We start from the raw sequence: 17,871 nt of genomic DNA, 5'->3' as shown, positions 1-17,871 counted from the left end.
AAAGCGTGAAATAAATATTATATTTTGATAATAGAAAACGTAAAATAAAACAATTTATTATGGCAATGTCTCTTAAGCTAAAGCGTGAAATAAATATTTTATTTTGATAATATAAAACGTAAAATAAAACAATTTATTATGGCAATCTCTCTTAAGCTAAAGCGTGAAATAAATATTTTATTTTGATAATATAAAACGTAAAATAAAACAGCTTATTATGGTAATCTCTAAGGCTAAAGCACGAAAAGGAATATTTTATTTTGGTACAATAAAATATAATATTAATAATATTATTAATATTACAAAACATTGCAAACATTACAAAACATAAAATATAATATTTTCTGTTCTGATAATGTAAAGCATAAAATAGAATAATTCGCATAGTTCTTAACTTGACAATAAATTGTGAAAATGATTAGCGTAACGTAAATCGAGATAACGTAAGAAATCGTAATATCTGCAATTTATTATCTTTTTAAACACTTCTTAATCGGACGCTTCGGAGCGACCATAATTTTCCCTCTTTCTTACCGAACGACGAGAGACGCTGTGACCGTACGGTGACAAACGAGAACGCGGACAAAACAACAAAAGTCAATGTACCGTGGTCAGCTGAAACGTTGTCTAGCTGTGCGACAAGAGGAATACTTCTTGTTATACAGCATATCGCGTTCGTGGAGCTCATAGGTCGGAACTGAATGATGAAACAGTTGAACCCTAGACTACTGACAATTGATGTATACCTACTTCTACCGAAGAGGTCAAAATATTTTAAATTAACAAGAAAATTCATCATTAACTAAATAATAATAATAATAATAGTAATAATTAGAGGAAACTTAGACTCTTTCTTTTTTCTATGCATACGTTAAAATCTTTCACCTGATACTGACAATGAAGATGGAAAGATTTCCATGTTTGTATAGAAAAAGGAAAAGAAGTTTCCTCTAATTATTATTATTACTATTATTATTATTATGAATCATATTGAATAATTGTTATTCGAATAAGATATTCAAATAAAAATCCGAAATATCCGAGTGATTTCCTATAAGTCGAATATTTTATTCGAATAATTCTGTATTCAAACAATTCTTTATACGACAAATTTTGTATTCGAATCATTCGAAAAAGTAATATGGAGAAAATAAATCGATAAACTGTGAAAAAACGCTTTATATTCTACAATTTTCATTCAAATTAATCATTTTCGGTATGAATTCCTGTACGAATAAATTCTTATTCGATTAAAATCGTATTCGCATGAATTTCTAGTCGAATAAATTGTTATCTATATATTTATATTCCATCTATTTTTGTATTCGATTTAATAATTATTCAATAGCGTCAAGTAAAATTTTATTCGTATAAATTTTTACCTAGATAAATTTGTATTCGCTTGAATATTTATTAAACAGTGTCAAATATGTTCGTTAGTCTTTATCTTTTATCAGTCATTCGAATAAAATTTTGCCCAACTCTGACAGAAACCGTGAAAAGTACATTCAACAGAAATCCCAGCTCGGTGACAAGTAGTGATAGTATTAGACCTCGTATCAGTCGCAATTAGGCCCGATCCGAAGATTCGCATACGCATCAGGTCAGGACAGTGCGGAACCACTTGCTAGAAAACTCCGCGCGCAGTCCATTACTATTATTATTATTATTCATTATGAATTATATTGAATAATTGTTATTCGAATAAGATATTCAAATAAAAATCCGGAATATCTGAATAAATTCCTTTAAGTCGAATATTTTATTCGAATAATTCTGTATTCAAACAATTCTTTATACGACAAATTTTGTATTCGAATAATTCGAAAAAGTAATATGGAGAAAATAAATCGATAAACTGTGAAAAATCGCTTTATATTCTACAATTTTCATTCAAATTAATCATTTTCGGTATGAATTCCTGTACGAATAAATTCTTATTCGATTAAAATCGTATTCGCATGAATTTCTAGTCGAATAAATTGTTATCTATATATTTATCTATATAATTATATTCCATCTATTTTTGTATTCGATTTAATAATTATTCAATAGCGTCAAGTAAAATTTTATTCATATAAATTTTTACCTAGATAAATTTGTATTCGCTTGAATATTTATTAAACAGTGTCAAATATGTTCGTTAGTCTTTATCTTTTATCAGTCATTCGAATAAAATTTTGCCCAACTCTGACAGAAACCGTGAAAAGTACATTCAACAGAAATCCCAGCTCGGTGACAAGTAGTGATAGTATTAGACCTCGTATCAGTCGCAATTAGGCCCGATCCGAAGATTCGCATACGCATCAGGTCAGGACAGTGCGGAACCACTTGCTAGAAAACTCCGCGAGCAGTCTATTCGGAGCCTACGTTGACATCCAATCATTACTCCCATCCGCTAACTATTCATCGAGGCTCTCCCGCGGACGCGTCCGTGCCGCGCTAAACGCCCTGAGAAGTGCAACTCCCGGAGCCCCTGTAATCATCCCTGATTTCTCTATACCGTTGCGCGCTTTTGCTCGCGTCGAGCTTGAAATCAAGTTTACGCAACGCTGATCGCGAGGCCTGCATTAGCGTAATACGTGGCGATTAGCGGTGTAAAAAGCACGCGTAGCCGGAGCTCGTGCTCTTTCGTCCTCCGGGGGCGTGCTAAGTGGCAACGTCCTCGTCGCCGAGCGCCGTCACTGCGCTTTCTGGAGGTGATCCAGTTCGTACATACCACTTTTTCTTCGGCGGATAAGGCTCCGGTAAAAAGGCCCGTTGAAGATCCACGCCCAGCTAGCTGTCAAGGAAAATCAACGAGCTGCTATGATAACAGAAACGATCGACGAAGGGAGGAAACGCTGCTCGTTACCGACGGCCTTTCTTCCATCGTGATTATTGATTCCGAAGATTCTCGAGGAAACTGTAAACCTTTAGTTAAGACATTACCGAGGAATTTTTGTGAAGCGACGCGCGTACCGATTTTTCTCGAATGTGAACAAGAAACGATCCGCGCTCGATTAAATATAAACGATTTTCATAAACACGCGAAGCATTTATTTGTTACCTTGCACGTATATTGCCGAAGTATTTCAAATTTCTATCAATTATTTGAGATTCTATTTCTTACTAGTAATATATGTTTATGAGAGAAAATAAACCTATAGAGAAAGTAAAGAACAATTTTAATGAATGTAACTGCAACATCTAAATTTCATGGAAATAATTTTCAAACGTTCCATTTCACGCATAGGTAAAGAAACCGTTTATTTCAATGAACTATTTCGGATTCGTAGTGTAAAATATATATTTAAAATACTTATTTTATATTTGTTAACTCAATGAAGTATTTGCTAGTGTTTGAAGCATACGTAAACCAGTCGAGAAAAATGGTATTTGTACAAACACGATTATATCTTAAGAGATATAATTAATAAATAATAAAATAGATATAATTAATAGAGATATAATAGAGATATAATAGAGATATAATAGAGATATAATAAAGATATGATAGAGATATAACAGAGATACAATAAAGAGATATAATTAATAAATAATAATTAATAAAATAAAATATTTTCAGGTATAGGTATGCTCACTATATATGAGCCGTTTATTTTGAAAGTGGCATAAGTCACTTTGTTTTTAAGTCGATATATTTAAGGGTTTGCGTTTTAACACGTTTAAAAACATGGATGCTAACTTTCGAGAAGATTTACTTGCATTTGTTATCTCAGGATACTGATATTTTTCTCAGTATAAATAATTTCGTATAAACATGAAAAAAATCACCACTTTTCATTACGGTAAAGTGTAAAGTATCACCACTTTCCAAATAAGATCCTAGATAACAAAAATCGAGCGTAAATAGCGTAATTTGCTCGTGAATCGAACGATCGAACAACGGCGTCTTGAATTTTTGTGGAGCCGCGCGCGGAGCACAAAGGCGATCCTTCACGGACTGAATAGTAATTCCAGGGGATGAGCAAAAAGAATGGTTAAAAATCAATTACGTTTTCCTCGATCCCGTCAAAGGAACCACTTTCTTCTGCGCCGCGAATTACACCCCATCGTGGCGAGGGACGACAGCGGCGAGCGTCTTCGGAACGGCGCCCATCAGCTGAAAGGAAAACGGGCTCTCGGGAAGGAGGACGAGGTAATTATGCATACGATCTTCGAAACGATTCATGCGTGCAGTGGATCGGATCGAGGTGGATCCTCCTCGTCTTCCTTTTCTCGATTCCCTTACCCGCTTCGACATCCACTATCCTTCTTTTTTTTCGGCCCCGTGCAACGTCATTATCCCGTCCGGATGGGGACGGCGGGCACCAACACCAAGCCGTAATCGTCTTTCCCGACGCGTCGCAACGAAACGCACGGTTTCCGGAATTTCTTTTGGATCGTGATTGCACCGCGACAACGAACGCCCGATATCCTCACCTCGCCGGAGTTCACCTGGCAGATGCGTAGAACTATCGATCTATCGATTTCCCTATCGGAAACATTCGATTCTTTTTCTTGCTATCGATAGTTCCGATCAGAGCAGCCAATATACTGTAAGACAATTTAAAAGAAGTTTTACATATTTCTATCCCATTTTAATGATACAGAGTGTCCCATAATTTTATTGTACAAGCAAGAAATGAGGGATTCCTGAGGTCATTTGAAGTATCTTTTTCCTTAGCGAAAATGCAATCTGCGGCTTCGTTTACGAGTTATTAATGAAAAACGGTAACCAATGAGAGACGAGATCGGCTGGCGTGAAGCGGCCGAGCCAATGAGCGGAAATGGATTGGCCGAGCCAATCAACGAGCGCGCTCGTTGAGTCGGCCGCTTCGCGCCAGCTGATCTCGTGTCTCATTGACCACTGTTTTTCCTTAATAACTCGTAAACGAAGCCCCGGATTCCATTTTTTCTGAGGAAAAAGTTACTCCAAATGACATCAGGAACCTCTCATTTCCCGCTTGTGCAATAATTTTGGGACATCCTGTGTATTTATTGAATACTCGAAGCATTTTTAAACTTTTAGTGAGATTTCAACAATAGCTTAACGAAATATCATATTTGTATATTTTTATTTTCTATTATTTCTGATATAGGAATATGCAAATATAGACTTTTTCTTGGTCTTTGTGTAAATATCAGTAAACATGTACAACTTACTTTCAGTTTATAATTATTCATAGCACTGTAGATGGTCCATTTGAGTTGATTCATCCTGTATATTTAAAAAGAAAACTTAATAAAATATCATGTTTGTATATTTCTATATTAGAGATAATAGAAAATAGAAATATACAAATATAATATTCTATTAAATTTTCGTTTAAATATCAGAAACAATATAAAAGTTACTTTGAATCCATAATAGATGAATAGAAATGCCCTAAACCTGTTGCCAGAGTGATGCAAAAAAGATATTTTTGCATAGCAAGATTAATAATATACGACAGCAGTCAATGCAGAAGCCAAAAAATGTCGACACCCTTATTAAGTAAAGATAATATTAATTGAAACAGAATAAGAATAGTAACAAAATAAAGATCATAACTAAATAAAAATTAAATAAAATAAAAACCAGTAGTTGTAACTTGTAAAACACTATTCCAGATATTTTTACTATATCGTATTATATTTTATAATAGCGTATTTTTATTGCATTGGAAAAAGGATATAATATAAAATTTCTATATTTTTCAAACATTTTGATATCTTCAAACTTTTGTGTTCCCGAAACTTTATATTATACATATTTCTCATGGCACTTCTAAAAATAGAGAACTATCGATGGTCGCCGATAATCTCTCTAAACTATCGGAAACCGTCGACAGTGTCAACCATCGATAGTTCTCGAAATCTATCACTTGGTATGTGGCACTGATTCGATCTCGAACTATCTCCTTATTCAATCAGGCTTGTTAACGCGCGCCGAGTCCTCGCAAATTAATCCGAGATTTCATATGCAAATCGACGCAACGCGGTATGCCTACCACGAATCAATTAATGCGCGAAACCCGTGGTTGCTTAAAGTGGCTCGTGGTGCTGGGAAAAATCAGAGGTAGACCTTTTTTCTTATTTCGTTTCCTTCGAGTTTCTGTTGGAGTGCAACTCGTATACGTTATAATGACGTTAGCGTCCTAAAGAAAATGTTGTTTATTGCATTTTGTGGTCGAGCTGCGTGTAAACATCGGTCAAACAAGTTGTCTTACGCAACTGGAACAGACAGCTCTATGTTCTTGCAGGTTCGGGATGCAACGCTTTCGAGGTTCAAGAGAATATTAATTGCGTGCACGTTTATCTCTTTTACCTTTTAGTTAATTCGACAAGACGTCGTAATTCTTTTTTTTTAAGTCTATTTAGAAACGTAAAAGTTTCTAAAATTGGGTCAACGAACTGGTTGCAATTAAATTCAACGTGTTCAAACAGTCATTTTATATTATTTAATATTTTCTTTTTGCTTTCGCTTTTTGTTTCTTGTTTCGCTTTTGCATTCGTTATCGTTCGAATTTATTTACAACGAATAAAAAGCTAAATCGTTTGAAGACATGAAAAGTATTTGGTCTTTCAGGTTGTACTTGAAATCTGACGCATCTGATTGAATAACGAGACTGAATTTATTTAGACTTTGCACAATTTTTATTACAATGAGTACTTGCATTAAGAAAGTTCAATCATTTCGTATGAAAGAGTCTTTATAATTTCAGCAATTTTAAAATACAAATTGTGAAATCGGTCATTTTAACCGGCTCGGTAGATTTAGTGTTAAATCTTAAGGGGCCAACGAAGTCCATAAGAGAACATCGCCATAGCTACAGCTTGTAGAAAACAAAAAGACTATCTCCTCGATTCAACGTACAATGGTCGAAATAAAATAATAAATGGCGCAAAATATCTAATTCTTGTGATATAACAGCGTATTTCACGTAACATTTCTGTTTTTTGTTATTAGTAGTTGATTCGTTACCGAAATGCCCCATAAGTTTTCCATGAAAGGTTTCAGCAAGAAAAGTTAACAACAATAGTAAACAATGCACAGCCATTAATGAATGAAAAAATGGCATCAGAGAGACGTGATCCCACAATGAAATTGAATCAAAGACTCTGCGGAAATTAATAGGCTCAATGGCGCAAATAATATTGGAAATCGTAAAAGAAAATGGAGGTCCAACTATATATTAAGTGTTTTAGATAATTAATTAATTTCTAATCGTATTTCTGATAATTTTTTAAATAAAATGTTAAGTGAAATTTTCACACGAAATTTCCAGATTTATGTAACATTTAATATTAATATTATTTATTTTATTATTTATATAATAATCATATTAGTATATGTTTCACTAAATGCATTATAACGAATCACTTACTATTAACAACAAACAAAAATGTTAAAAGCACGCTGTTATATCATATAAACGAGACGAACCCATCATTATTTCGGCTTTTATTACTAAAGTGCAGTTGTACATGCAGATTCGAGTTTCCAAGGACTAACCGGGGAAAGCAAGAATCGCATCAAGACGACCATAAATCGGCGATCGTTATTATTAACGCTATTATTATTATTATTATTATTATTAACGAAGGGTGAATATCGAAACAATATTCAGATCAATATTGAGATTTTTAATTCGCCGGACCCGATCCGGTGGCATTCGCTTTAGAAATCGCGTAGAAATCCGCAAGCCCGGTAATTACAGGTTTCGACCTTCGATTTCCAAGGAGCAACTGTTCGGCAAAGAATGATCTCACGCTACCACTGGCCGTGTTCCACGTGGTAATCGCCCCACGCGATCGAACGAAAATTCAAATTACTCGGATCCCCGTGGCACGTATAAATCTCCATGTACAAAGAAGCTTCGATACCGTTCGCCCGTAGTTAATAGAACACGGGGATCCCGGACTTATCGTTCTTACCCTCGTTTCCACGTCGATTCGACTTCGAATTATCTAATTATCTAATCGCGCTTGTTAACGCCGTGTTCCGCAGTTGCCGCAACGACAGATTTATTGGGACCGTGGATACCGGCGCTATCGTACCGATCCCTGATCATAGGAATCCCGGCTTCTTTCCCTTTCGGTGTTTTTTTCTCTTCTTCTTTTTTTTTTTTTAACGAAGATTCTACACGGTCATTACGTGTAACGAATATTCGCCTTCCGCCGTGGGCCCGATACGCAAACGCGGAGGTTGTAATATCGCATTGTAAGAACTTTCTCTTGGAAAGTTATTGCCGAACATCATTGCCGGCGCTAAATCATCGGCCGAGGTCACGCAGGACCTTTGACACCAGTCACGGGTTTGGAAGACATTTTGCCGGAGTTTGAAGGAACTTCTGTGCAGGTCATCGCTCACTTCCCTTTTATGAAACCGTGATTTCCCGGCAAGATACTTTCGATGATTTCTTAACACTTCGCTCAACGGCAGCTTTCTAACAGACCTTTGCAAATTTCGTTTTAATTGAATTTATCTGTACGTTACGGGTGAACGTGGCTCACTTTGAATGTCAGAGTATCAGTCGATTGTGTAATCATTTATTTACAACTGATTCTAATGTAACAGCATTTGTGTGAGTGGATTTATAAAGTACAATGTTAAAAAATATGGATAGAATTGTTGCATCCACCTTCATATGCTCTATCTATTTTTTATTGTATTATTTGCGCTACTGTATCAAGAATGGGGGATAACTAAGCGGTGTTTCACGATAGGTGCATTAACCTTGTTTCTTGTCCATGTTAAATAAATATAATATGAAATATAACTTATATAAGTAAAAAATAACCTTGACAATAATTTTTAAACATTATAATAATAGATTATAATAATAATATTATTATAATAGTATTTTTGTTTCATTTAAATTAATTAAATTAATCTAGGCACAACAGCTTATCGAACACTAGTACAAATATTCAACAATAACACATTTCAGTTCCTATAAAATCGATGATAATTTTATACCGTCCGAAAAGCGTTCCATAATAGATAAAAAATATAAAAAATATGGATAGAATTGTTGCATTCATCTCTATATGCTCTATCTATTTTTTATTGTATTATTTGCACTACTGTTTCAAGAATGGGTGATAACTGAGCGGTGTTTCACAATAGCTGCATTAACCTTGTTTCTTGTCCATGTTAAATAAATATAATATGAAATGTAACCTATATAAATAAAAAATAAGCTCGACAATAATTTTTAAATATTATAATAATAGATTATAATAATAATATTATTATAATAATATTTTTGTTTCATCTAAATTAATTAAATTAATCTAGGCACAACAGCTTATAACAGCTTATAACACATTTCAGTTCCAATAAAATCGATGATAATTTTATAGCGCCCGATAAGCGTTCCATAATAGGTACAATTTACCTTATCCCGCCGAAAGATCTCCGAAACGCGACGCTAAATTCCATCACGCGCGTGGAGCCAACAAAAGGCGAAACTCTGGTTCTTCCGCGCGCAAACGGCCACGGAATATTCATTCCGATTTCACGCGGACGGCCGCCTCACGGTTCTCGGAAGGAAAAAGGAAGCTGCAGGCACGCACAAAGCGACGGGGATAGCCGAAGGAGAGAGACGTTCGCGAAGAGGGAGGAGATGCCGAGATAGGGAAGCGTAGGAGAAAGGGGAGAGAAAAGGAAAAGGTGAAGGTGAAGGAAGCAAACGAACGCGGGAACGCGGCGAAACCGCCGTGGTACAGGCGGGAGGGGTTGAAACGGGGAAAAAAGGAGAAAACGTATGCGCAACATCGAGACCCCCTGGATACGTGTTTGCTTAGCACTTTTGGCTCGAGAGGAAACAAGCGTAGGAAGGCAGGCCGGCGCAAAGTTTACGGCCGCGGAATAAATTATCGTCGGTTTCGTGCGTTCCTTCGAAATTTACCATACAACATACTCGCGCCGCGGGTGTAATCGTTGCGCCGAGTTTCACGCATTTGGCAACGAAAGGAAGGGTGGATCTTAACCTACTTACACGTCTAGAAAGTGCGTCTGCCTCGCGAAATGATCGGCGGAACTCATCCGGGCTTCTTGATGCCAGTGGTAATTACAATCACGAGCGTGCAACTTGCCAACCTCGATTAACCGAGCTACATAGAGCGACGTGCACGTTCGGATAATAGATTTGCATTCTTTAAACCTACGTGATTGATTTCAATCAAGTTAGCTGTTGCAATCTCTTTGAAAAGTGTGTAAGTTACTGTAATTATACTATTTTATTAATTGTGCCGTTTCTATGTTACTGTAATTATCATATTTTATTTAAATATACCATTCTTATGAAATATATCGTTTGATAAAAATTATGATCGTATTGTATATCCATATTAACCAGTTAGTATTTGTTCTTCACGAGCATGTGTAAGATTGTCTTCTTGTGCGAATGTGGTTTGAATGTGAATCAGTGAATCAAAAAGAAATATGGCATGAGACGCGAGAGACTAAGGTGGACGTGTGAAAAGTCAAAACAATAGGCGAATATTAATTATAGATTTGTTGTTGTACTTTTGATTGAAAAGTTTAACGAGTCTTCTATTAATATATAATTGCATATAGTTGATCAAATATTTGTTGTTGTAAAAGGCGATCCCCATCCCATATTCCAATGAAACGAAGGATTATTTTCATCTCATTGTTGGACATATATTTACTATTACCTCTATTTCTATTATCATGTTTGTATATTTTTATTTTTGATTATCTTTAATATAGAAATATATTTTCTACTATTTTCAATATAAAAATATATATTTTCCACTATTTTTAATATAGAAATATATATTTATTATCTTCAACATTAAACTTTGACTTATTGATTACTCTTTGAATGGTTTCAGAATCCGAAAATCTTAATAAAATTCTGCTTATACTACTATATAATGAAGATTTTTAAATAGATAAACTCTGAATAAGAATTATTCATTTGCGTAAGAATTGTTTCTGAGATTTCGACGAATTCGCAAGCTATAAAGTAGGAATTGGATAGCGTGTCTGATCATGACCAACCGATTCTACTTGCTAGTTCTAAATGTGTGACATCATCTAAAGATACGATCTAATATCTTATATTACACGGCTATAGTCTTTGCACCATTTAGCATTTACATTTATGGTCATCTCACACCAGCTAATCTCCCCTCTCATTGGTCACTGTTTCTCGTTAATAACTCGTTAACGAAGCCGCGGATTGCATTTTTGCTAAGGAAAAAGTTACTCGTACCGCGCTTGAACAATAATTTTCGGACACCCTGTACATCACTCGCTTAATCGCCTCCATGCTTGAATTGTTTGCAATGGACATTTTTCTGAAAAATTTCTTGCACTGAAAATCAACTAAAGAATAATATCTCTCAATGATCATTAATTTCTGAACCCTTGCACCTTAATCATTTCTTATTCTGTATTTAATAGACTTTCGAATGGCATGATTAAATTATTAATTTGATCATATCTTAATCAAAAATAGCAAAAAATTAATTGTTGCCACGTATGCTCCTCTTTACACCAAACCACTTTCGTTCGAAACATTTTCGCATGTGAAAGAGTTAAATGACTCAATACCTGTAGAATATTAAAATCATAAAAATAATATAGAAAACAGATATTTCGTCATTACACTTTTCGATTTCAATCAAAGCTGAAAAGGTCGATGCAGAACTAGTCTGAATCGAACAACCGTGGACACAAATGAAATCATCTGCTGCGATGAATGTTCACTGTAATTTGTAATGTTCATAAACACAATATACACTTTGTCCATAAGAGCCGACCAGAAGCAACAACGATAAGACAAGACGAATGTCCCAGCTGTAGTACTCCGACGATCCATATTCACGGCCACCGATCCACGGAACCTTGTATCTCGATATCGCGGCAGACCAGCATCGATCCTACCATAGGCGCATAAATAAATTTCTCCTGAATCGCGCGCCGTTGACGAATGATCCGGCAACATGAAAGGCAGCATAAATAACGAGCGATAACGTAATAATAAATTACATTCGGCCAGTAACAGCGGTCCCCATTAACACCAATGGTGTCACCGGTTAGGAAACGAGCGCGAGTAATATAAATTGGTACACGGACTCGTTCCACGCTAAACGTGCCTGTCAACTTTCCGGATCAACTTTTCCCGACGATCATGCATGATTGATTCGCCCGATCTTTGCTAACACCGGCGCGAGATCGATCGCGGAATACACACAGAGGCCGAGAGTAGAGATCCCAGAGGTACTCGAGCGGAAAATTTCCTGGTAGCGGATAGTAAACCCCGAGCCATTTATCTAATATCTCGTCACGCGTGTGTACATTCTTGTCCCGTACATTAATTAGCCTAATCGCGTCGGCGCAATCAGTATTCGGGGATTCGCGCGCGCCTAAACCCCGTGGTTGCTCGCGCTCACAAAGCCTCGGGTTAGATGTTAAATGGCGAGAGACGCCGTCACTGTTACGCACCGTAGATACGATCTTCGTCCAACAAATCAAAAGCGCTTTTAATGTCGCTTAACCGGGCTCGCTTTTGTCAAATCATTGCCGCGAGTTCCGAGAAATCGCGCTAACAGACCTGTGCCTGGGAAACTATTTTTAATCGTACAACCTGCCCTGGACATTCTGTTGTTCGCAGGGTCAAACCACGTGGTCCGATTACGATAACTGGTTGGACTGCGGATTTTATGCAAATGTATTGGGTTGGCAACTAAGTAATTGCCGATTTCAATTATAGATGTCTCTCACTCCCATTTTCCAGATATCCGTAAATGTTATATTGTAAAATTATTATTATTATTATTACGTTATTTTTTATTATCCGTGAATGTTAGCAACTGGACAAATTGAATGCAGCGGTCAAGGAAAAGCGACCAGAATTGGTCAATCGTAAAGGTGTCATTTTCCAGCAGGACAATGCTAGGCCGCACACGTCTTTGTCCACTCGGCAAAAATTGATGGATATTGGTTGGGAAGTGATGTTACACCCACCATATAGCCCTGATCTAGCGCCATCGGATTACCACTTATTTCGATCCCTGGACAACTCCCTTCGTGGTAAAACTTTTAACGATGATGACGCTGTAAAATCTCACTTAACTCAGTTTTTGGCCGAAAAGGATCAGACTTTCTACGAGCGTGGAATTTTCAAGTTGTCAGAGAGATGGCAAAAGGTCATCGAACAAAATGGAAAATACGTTACAGATTAAACTTCGTTCCAAGTAAAAAAAAATTTTTTATTTCATTAAACAAATCGGCAATTACTTAGTTGCCAACCCAATATATATGAATAATATTTAATTAACGATGTCACGTTTATTAATGTGACATCAGCGAAATTTCTGCGTTGCAAATTATCACTTTCTTTCAATTCATGGGTAAATTGAATTTTGCAAATGCAAATCTTTATGCAACATTCGCCACAAATTGCCATAAGAAACGTTCAATTCCCGTGACGGTAGTCGTCTGACAATAAATTGTGTCAATGAAAATCTGCATAAAAGTTTTTATTCGATAAAAAATAATGTTGACAACAATTTCTTTTATGAAATCGTATAATTCTTTTTATTCAAATCGATGCAGTTTTGTATTTTCCTTGTCAAATTATTAAGGCATTTTGGTTGAAAATCGATTCGCTTAGAAGTTACGATTTTTGTCCCGGAAGCCAATATAAGTGCCGCACTGACAATAAATTGTGTCAATGAAAATCTGCATAAAAGTTTTTATTCGATAAAAAATAACGGTGACAACAATTTCTTTTATGAAATCGTATAATTCTCTTTATGCAAATCGATGTGTGCAGTTTTGTATTTTCTTTGTCAAATTATTAAAGCATTTTGGTTGAAAATCGATTAGCTTAGAAGTTAGTAAGATTAGCTAAGTTAAATTAGCTTAGATTTTTGTCCCGGAAGCCAATATAAGCGCCGCACAGTGCGATGCAACGAACGTGCGAATCCAATTTTCCAATTGACCACAGTAAACAACGCCGTGGCGTTTCGCTTTTAGCCGTAACATCTCGGTTGACTTTTAACGGACCGGTCTTCGCAGTAAAACCACGAGAAAACGAACGAACAGTCGAGCGATATGAAAAAAAGGTAATAAAAGCAAAAACGTAATCCTTCCAAGTAAAAAACGACGTATTACAGAACCCGAGAGGACGCTCCGCGAACAACGATAGCAGGACCTTAAATCCCGCTCACGGTTTCGTACTCTACGGTGACGTCGCGCATTTCTTAGGCACGCTCGGTATCACCAACTTCTTAATCCCGGACGTGACAAATTACTTCGCCGTGGATCGGGAAAGGCGCATATTTCTTTCTCGCTTAACGCCTCGCGCGCCGTTTTATACGCTCCTTCCGCGCCGATCCGCGTAAATACGATTTCCGAGAGCGTATTCGAATGAACCGAGAAGCATCCCGGGACTCGCTCCATGGACGCTAAAAGCTCGAATCGCGGTTTCATATGCGAGAGAAATTCAATTCTCCAGATAAGAACCATTAAGGAATGGCGTCACGCTAATGTGACGCTTCATTTTTAATTTTTTCTTTTTTCCATCCGGGTGCTCGGATCCTGCTTGCCTTTTTTCGGGCTGCTCTTATGGAAGCGCATTCCGTGGATTCGCTTAATAACTTCTTCGCCACCATTTCCTCTTCTATCGAGGTTCTCCTTTTCATGAGTGGAACGGAGCTACATTTGAATGTACAGGGTGATCCGCCATGATCTGCCAACTAAATCCTTCGAAAACTGTTTCATTGAGAGAAAAATGTTTAACTTATATGGTTACATTAGATCATTGTGCATTATAGTATAATAAATTGTGTGTGATCGTCGTTACGTTTAGAATAATACAAGATTTATTTAGTGAATCTGTTTATTAGATTTAAGAGAGTACACCTTTTTAATCTAAAACTGCGAGTAAATGGTATAATAGTTTTAATTCAATAGTTAATGAGTTGTTAACTGAGATTCGTTTTTTATTCGAATATGATATAGATATTTAAATACAATATAAACTTTCTACAAAAATATGCCGGGTGGTCCATAAATATCTGCCATCTAAGTTATTCGAAAAATCCTTTCGAAGGATCATTCAAAAATTATTCAAATATGCCGGGTGGTTCATAAAGATCTGCCATCTAAATTATTTGAAAAATCCTTTGTTCTATAGAAAAATGTTTTAAATCCAAGTGATCTGCAAAATCTCGATAAAAAGCAATATAGAAAGAAATTAATTACATCGAAGTATGCCCCGTTCCATGCCTGCTACTTTTGTCTGAAACGTTTTTCTATAGAAGAAAGGATTTTTTCAATAATTTACATGGCATGTCTTTATGAACCACCCGGCATATTTTTATAGACAGTTTATATTATATTTAAATATTTATATCATATTTGAATGATTTTTGAAAAAATGATCCTTTAAAAGGATTTTTCGAATAATTTAGGTAGCACTTTATGGACCACCCGGCATATTTTTATAGACAGTGTATGTTGTATTTAAATATCTATATCATATTTGAATAAAACAAATGAGTTAAAAGCTCATTCGATATTGAATTAACTATTGCCGTTTACTAACAGTTTTAGATTAAAAAGATCTACTCTCCCTTAAATCTAATAAACAGATTCACTAAATAAATCTTATATTAATCTAAATATTACAACGATCACATACAAGTTATTATACTATTAATGTACAATGATCTATATATAAGTTTCTCCTCATGTCAAAGTATACCGTCGATAAAACTTACAATTTCGTTGATTGTAAATGCTCTAAGTCAATTAAAAGAAAATATTTGAATATTGATTTCTAATGACAATATATATTATATTTAAATATTTTCTATAGATAATTTATGTTACATTTAAATATTTTCTATTTGATAATTTACGTTATATTTAAATATTTATTTATAATTTTTTAGATAATTTATATTATACTTAAATATTTTCTATAGATGATTTATGTTATACATTCAAAAATTTCCTATTGATTATTTATGTTACATTTCAATATTTTCTATAGATAATTTATGGTATATATCAATACTTTCTATAGATAATTTATGTAACATTTAAATGCAAATTTCGGAAAATAACTTGTACTATATCCAAATACAAGATTCTATAGATATTTAATATTATTTGAAGTGCGAAATTATTATTATATCATGGATAAAACTGCTTTCTTCTAATATCCCGTTATTTCGTTAGAATCTAAAAACAATAACGACGTATTTTACACAAAATAATGCTTATTACTTACACAAATTTAATGCTCCAAAATGACTGCATATGGTTTTATAATCACAAATTATTGAACCGAACGAAAGATAATACGTACATGCCTAAATAATATCTTTCTGACGAGCCAAGAATGCGTATCGTAACTTCAGTTCACAACACTTTAGTTCACGTAGCAAGTCGAAATGACTACAATGTATGGCAGTCACGACGTGAGAAAATTTTAAACCGTCTTATGCATAAAATGCGGACATCAGACGCGAACGTAACTTTCGTAACCACTATTATTCAGGCTCGCGTAAAAATTAGAATAACGGCGACGTAAGAGCCTCTCGGTGACAATAAAATACTGTTATATTCGAAAAGTATACGACAAAGCGCTGGAGACGTTCGATGCGCGTGCAGTTCGGCATCACGGGGTAGAAAGAATTAATTATAGTACAAGCTCGGCGAACGCGTGTGTACAGGGGTTCCACATTCGTACAGCATCGGGACGATATAAGAACGATGCTGAAAGTGCTTGGCAGAATAGGGAACGCGGACCGTCAATAGCATTAAATACACATCCCTTGATATGAAATACGACGCAGCAGGCACGTATGAACCTGCTTATCAATCTGCACGCAAGAGCCGCCCAGTGTCCTTCTTGTTGTCTCTCGGAACACTAAATTATGGTTATGACAGTAATAATTCAAAATTCTATGGACTTTCATCGTGGCTGCGTTCATCCCCGCAGCAACTATAATAATAAAACAGCCGAATCTAATTACCGGCTGTCCCTGCGCGAGAGGGTAGTAATAACCTACTCTACCCACGGCCGTGTGTACACATCTACGTTCAGTATACATATGTATGTGTGAACATCGTGTACGGAGAAGAAACGTGGATATCGAAGAGAAACTGTCGAATGACCTTGAAACGACCGAGCAGAGTATGACGGAGAAGATTGGACGCAGAAGATGATCACCGATTTCGAGAGAATCTATTGGGTTGGCAACTAAGTAATTGCCGATTTGTTCAATGAAATAAAAAATTTTTTTTTACTCTTGGAATGAAGTTTAATCTGTAATGTATTTTCCATTTTGTTCGATGACCTTTTGCCATCTCTCTGACAACTTGAAAATTCTACGCTCGTAGAAAGTCTGATCCTTTTCGGCCAAAAACTGAGTTAAGTGAGATTTTACAGCGTCGTCATCGTTAAAAGTTTTACCACGAAGGGAGTTGTCCAGGGAACGAAATAAGTGGTAATCCGATGGCGCGAGATCAGGGCTATATGGTGGGTGTAACATCGATTCCCAACCAATATCCATCAATTTTTGCCGAGTGGACAAAGACGTGTGCGGCCTAGCATTGTCCTGCTGGAAAATGACACCTTTACGATTGACCAATTCTGGTCGCTTTTCCTTGACCGCTGCATTCAATTTGTCCAGTTGCTAACATTCACGGATAATAAAAAATAACATAATAATAATAATAATAATTTTATAATATAACATTTACCGATATCTGGAAAATGACACCTTTACGATTGACCAATTCTTGTCGCTTTTCCTCGACCGCTGCATTCAATTTGCTAACATCACGGATAATAAAAAATAACATAATAATAATAATAATAATTTTATAATATAACATTTACGGAT

At 35.7% G+C, this 17,871-nt stretch overlaps 1 protein-coding gene and 1 long non-coding RNA gene across 3 annotated transcripts in view; both read right to left on the bottom strand.

Moving 5' to 3' along the window:
* Positions 1-17,871, bottom strand: part of dgo (ankyrin repeat domain containing protein 6 diego) — a 336,204-nt gene that overhangs the window by 304,094 nt on the left and 14,239 nt on the right. The gene's annotated exons all lie outside the window — the stretch shown is intronic.
* LOC143259514 (uncharacterized) lies at positions 419-5,234 on the bottom strand. The gene is made up of 2 exons (XR_013033478.1): positions 5,149-5,234; positions 419-4,539 (listed from the first exon to the last, which is right to left on the bottom strand). It is a non-coding gene; the product is annotated as an uncharacterized LOC143259514 (long non-coding RNA).

This window comes from Megalopta genalis, chromosome 5 (assembly GCF_051020955.1).
Source record: "Megalopta genalis isolate 19385.01 chromosome 5, iyMegGena1_principal, whole genome shotgun sequence".
Taxonomy (NCBI): Eukaryota; Metazoa; Arthropoda; class Insecta; order Hymenoptera; family Halictidae; genus Megalopta; species Megalopta genalis.
This window is presented reverse-complemented; position numbering and strand designations above follow the sequence as displayed.